This window comes from Danio aesculapii, chromosome 19, assembly GCF_903798145.1.
Source record: "Danio aesculapii chromosome 19, fDanAes4.1, whole genome shotgun sequence".
Taxonomy (NCBI): Eukaryota; Metazoa; Chordata; class Actinopteri; order Cypriniformes; family Danionidae; genus Danio; species Danio aesculapii.
In genome coordinates, this window is record NC_079453.1 from 1,072,760 (window position 1) to 1,079,076 (window position 6,317).

The window sequence follows — 6,317 nt, forward strand, 5'->3', positions numbered from 1 at the left end:
GTGCAAGTAAGTGTGTGTGTGAGTGTTTGAGTATAAGTTTGTGTCTGTGTGTGTTTGTGTATATATTTATTTGTATTTGTGAGTATGTTTATTCATGAGTGTGTGTGTGTGTGCACTTGGGTGAATGTGTGTGAGTTTGTGCACATGTGTGTTTGTGTCTGTGTGTGTTTAAATATGTTTCTGTGTTTGTGTGCATGTGTATGGGTGTGTGTGTGTCTGTTTTATATATATATATATGTGTGTGTGTGTGTGTTTCTGTTTGGGTGTGTTAAAGATTGCGTGTGAATATGTGTGTGTGTGTGTTAGAGATTTTGTGTGAATGTGTTTGTATGTGTGTGTGTGTGTGATAGAGATTGTGTGAATGTGTGTGTTTTTATGTGTGTGTGTGGGTGTGTGTGTGTGTGTTAGAGATTTTGTGTGAATGTGTTTGTATGTGTGTGTGTGTGTGTGTGTGTGAGTGTGTGTGATAGAGATTGTGTGAATGTGTGTGTTTTTATGTGGGTGTGTGTGTGTGTGTTTGAATATATTTATGTGTGTGTGTTTGTGAATGGTTGTGTGTGTGAATGTGTGCGTTTGTGTATGTGTGTATGTTTGAATACACTAATGTGTGTGTGTTTGTAAATGTTTGTGTGTGTTAAAGATTGCGTGTGAATGTGTGTGTGTGTGTTTTAGAGATTTTGTGTGAATGAGTGTGTTTGTGTATCTATGTGTGTGTGTGTGTGTGTGTGTGTGTGTGTGTGTGCGCGTGTGTGTGTGTGTGTGTGTGTGAATGTGTGTTTGTATATATATATATCCAACCTCCACAATAGACAATTCAAATTATACAGTTACCTAAAAATGAGTGTATTTATGTACGCCGGACAGCACAGCGGGCGCGAGTGTGTAAAACTGCAGAGCTTTATAACCCGCTGCCGTCTCAGTCTTAATAACAGCACTAATATCTGCAGGCCTTATGCTTTTATTTGGAGTTGAGGAGGGGAAGTTTGGTGTTAATTACTTTTTACACTCTTTAAGGAACGCAAGGCTGAAATTCAGACTTTTACACACACACACACACACACACACACACACACACACACACACACACACACACACACACACACACACACACACACACATACTCTTCGCTCAGAGCCGTCAAGAATAAATTACTGAAGAAGAAATGAAAAGAGGCCCTAAAAGTGTCATTATGTTTAAGTTTTAATAAATTGTAGCTAAATTGGGCGACACGGTGGCTCAGTGGTTAGCACTGTGGTCTCACAGCAAGAAGGTCGCTGGTTCGAGCGCCAGCTGGGTCAATTGGCATTTCTGTGTGGAGTTTGCATGTTCTCCCCGTGTTGGTGTGGGTTTCCTCCGGGTGCTCCGGTTTCCACCACAGTCCAAACACATGTGCTATAGGGGAACTGATGAACTAAAATATCATCCATGTGTAAAACATATGCTGGAATAGTTGACGGTTCATTCCACTGTGGCGACTTCTGATGAATAAAGGGTCTCAGCAAAGGAAAATAAATGAATGAATGAATGTATGCGTGTGTGAGTGAATGAGTGTGTATGGGGGTTTCCCAGTGCTGGGGCATCTGCTGTGTAAAACATATGTTGGAATAGTTGGTGGTTCACTCCACTGTGGTAACCATGGGTAAATAAAGGGACTAAGCTAAAGGAAAATAAATGAATGAATGTATGAGTGTGTGTGAATGAGTGTGTATGGGTGTTTCCCAGTACTGGGTTGCAGGTGGAAGGGCATCCGCTGTGTAAAACATATGCTGGAATAGTTGGCAGTTCATTCCACTGTGGCGACTCCTGATAAATAAGGGACTAACTGAAGAAAATTAATTAATAAATTAATGTAGTTAAATTGATTGTTTAATTATTGCAACTAAATATTAATTATCATTATTATTATTTTTATTATTATTATTATTATTAAAATATTAGCATCAAAGGTTTTAAAAGTTATAAAAGTAAATAAAAATATTTATTTCAAATATTGAAATCTAATAAAACCGTTAAAATGTACCTTTGAAATTGACTGAATTTCTGAAAAACTAAAAAAACAGAAGGAAAACAAGGTCCTAACGGTGTAATTATTTTAAAATATATAATAAATCGTGGTTAAATTGTTTAATTATTGCTACAAAATAATAATCATTAATACTATTAAAATTTTCCATAAAAACTATTAATCATAAATGACTTAATGTGTGTTTAATGTGTCTGTTTTTATGTTTGTGAGCGTGTGTGTGCACGTCTCTGTAAGTTTGTTTGTGTTTCTTCGAATGTGTGTATATTTGTGTTTGTGATCGTGCGTTTGTCTGTCAGTGTGTGTGTGTGTTTATGACCTCATCCTCTTATTAAAGGAAACTGATAAAATTAAGCTCAATTTTACTGTAAAACATCTATTTTAGCTGCTGGTATATTGAAACTGGATTACCAAGTACTGGGAAACACCCATACACACTCATTCACACACACACACACACACACACTCATACACTACAGCCAATTTAGTTGATCAATTCCCCTATAGCGCATATGTTTTGACTGTGGGGGAAACCGGAGCACCCGGAGGAAACCCACGCCAACACGGGGAGAACATGCAAACTCCACACAGAGACACCAACTGAACCAGCCGGGACTTGAACCAGTGACCTTCTTGTTGTGAGGTGACAGTGCTAACCACTGAGCCACCATGTCACCCCAATCATAAAACCATCGAGATGCAAAACATTTAATTGTCAGTAAGTATATCCGTCTTGTATTCTAGTTAAACTCTTACATGATTGTTTAGTGATCATATCAGAATATGAGTGTGTTTGTGTCCTGCTGATGGAGCAGATTGATGTGTTTACACTCATGTTTCAGATGACTCTACTGAAAACAACACACACACACACACACACACACACCAATAAACTCACTGCAGTATTTCAAACATCACATTTATTTGTATATTCAGCCAGAAAACAAGTGAAAGATACTCCAGAATGATTTCTAGAAGTGATTTCTTGAGTCAGATCTGTTACATTACAATAAAATTAAATATACAGCACAACTAATTTGGGTCTAATTTATGCCAGGCAGACTTCAAATTAAATCTATTTAATTATTTACTCATTGTTTGATGGATCTCCCAACCTTCTCAATGATGATAATTAATTAATTAATTTTAATTAACCAATCAATCAATTAATTAATAAATTGATGTTATTATTATTAATAATATTATTATTAATAATACTAATAATATTTATTTAATATTTCTATGATTATTTATTTGATTTATGTACATATTATATTTATTATTATTACTATTATTATTTACCATTATTATTATTATGTATTATTGTTAATATTATTTATTTATTTAATATTATTTATTTAGTATTACTATGATTATTTAAGTATATATTTATTTATTTATTATTATTATTATTACTATAATTATTTATTATCATTATTTTATTATGTATTATTATTAATAGTATTCATTTATTTAGTATTACTATGATTATTTAATTTTATTTATGTATATATTTATTTCATTTATTTATTTATTATTATTATTACTATAATTATTTATTATCATTATTTTATAATGTATTATTATTATTAATATTATTCATTTATTTAGTATTACTAAGATTATTTATTTATTTATGTACATGTTTTATTTATTATTATTACTATAATTATTTATTATGATTTGTATTATTATTATTAATATTATTTATTTATTTAGTATTACTATGATTATTTAATTTAATGTACATATTTATTTATTATTGTTATTATTATTACTATAATTATCATTATTATGTATTATTATTATTAATATTAGTTATTTATGTATTATTACTATGATTATTTTATTTATGTACATATTTACTTATTTATTATTATTACTATGATTATTATTATTATGTATTATTATCAATATTGTTTACTTATTTAGTGTTACTATGATTATTTAATATATGTACATTTATTTGTTTTATCTTTTGTTATTATTATTACTATGATTATTTACTACCATTATTATCATTATTATGTATTATTATTATTAATATTATTTATTTATTTTACTATGCATATTAATTTTATGTACATATCTATTTATTTTATTATTTATTATTATTATTATTATTATTATTATTACTATGATTATTATTTCGATGTAATGCTATTATTTATTATTAATATTATTTATTATCATTATTAATTAATTAATTTATTTTTTTATAATTTATTAATAATCAATTAAAAAAAATTACCACTACTTCTATTATTATCATACCAATAATATAATAATCACCAATAATAATAATAATAATAATAATAATAATAATAATAATAATAATAATAATAATAATAATAATATTAATGATATATATTTCTTCTCCTTGATGCTCTAATATTCTGATGACAGCTATATGCATATAAACAAACTTTAAATGGCAATTTCAGCATTTTATACAGCACCAATAAACAATAACTATTTAAACAAAGTCAGCACAGTAACTATTTTATTTTTAACCAATGCAATGTTGTTGTAACCCATTGTTGGGTTAATTAATGTAATCAAATTTGAATTAAATACACTATTGGGAATCAGTTAACAATCTAGATCTGTTAGTGTGTGAGATATCACTTTCCTGTGGAAACAATAGTGTGTGTGTGTGTGTGCGTGTGTGTGTGTGTGTGTGTGTGTGTTTGTGTGTGTGCGCCATCTGAACATGTTCTGACACGCTTTTAAATCACTCTGATTTCAGACATCCCAAAAATGTAGGTCTGGTTTCCATGGTGATAGACACCAAAATACAGGAAGTGCAGATGGAGAGATATAAATCACCACAGACAGTAGAAGAGTGTGAGCATTAGTGTGTGTTTTTCATTACTGTACATTTAACACAATCTGATCTGACCAGATCGTTTATTTAATCGTCACTAAAACACAGATCAAACAAATACACAATTATTAAGAACATTAATTAAATTTTTAATTTAATTTAAATTTAAACATGTTAATTAAATTTAATTAGTGATTTAATTTAATACAGTTTTATATTCATTTATTAATTTTTATTTAATTTAATTGTGTTAATTTAATTTAAAAATATTTGTAATAATTGATTAAATAAATAAATAATAATTTAAATGGTTATTTTATTTAATTACACAAAAAAATAGTTCATTAATAAAATAATTGACACACAATAATTAATTAATTATTTAATAAAAAAACTGAAAAGATTCTTTGGTTGATTGGATATTTATATATTCATTAAATGTCCAGAAATGCAGTGTGAGCTGATAAAACAGCTGTATTACATCAGGCTGTAGACACTGTTATTCGCTATGCAGATGTTTCAGCAGTGAGAGAGACGTGAAACAGATGCAGAATTATGTGCATTTGTTTTTCTGGAGATCTGCTTCACTTCCAGTAAAGCTGGTAAAAGTGCAGCCGGCTGTCTAGATGAGCTGACCGTCTCAGAAGGAAAAACACACACGTTTCGCAAGCTCTGCACTGATTTCCAGGAAGAGAGTCTGATCTGAGAGACAGTATAAACAGCATCCGTACGGCACACAGCAATCCTGAAGGCAAAAAAAACGGCATTTTGGCTCATTTCAGGCTTGTTTTTCAGTGCAAACTGGGCAGGGATGCCAGATTTTCTAGCCCAATGGCCAATAATAACAAACCCAAGAATACCGAACTCAAAATATGACCATTTCTACAATACATATTTTGCATCACTGTTTATACATGGTTTGCTTTTTTGAGAATCACTGTATAGTGAATATACGAATGCTTCTATAACCTTATGATAGCTAAACTAACTTGAGTCTAATTTGTGTAATTTATTTATTTATTGTTTGTTGTTATTAATAAAAATATTTTCATACAGTAACTTAGTCACTTTACAGTAACATTACCAAGTCAAAGTTTAGTTTAATATCATAAAACATCAAAGTGAAACTAACTAAAATGTTTGGTTGTTGTAACTCAGTGTTGGGTCAAATATGGAAAAACCCAATGTTGACTTTTTTATTAAATTTAAATCACACTAGCGTCACGGTGGCGCAGTGGGTAGCACGACCGCCTTACAGCAAGAAGGTCGCTTTGAGGTCGCTGGGTCAGTTGGCATTTCTTTGTGGAGTTGGCATGGGTTTCCTCCGGGTGCTCCGGTTTCCCCACAGTCCAAACACATGCGCTATAGGGGAATTGGGTAGGCTAAATTGTCCATAGTGTATGTGTGTGAATGAGTGTGTGTGGATGTTTCCCAGTGATGGGTTGCGGCTGGAAGGGCATCCGCTGC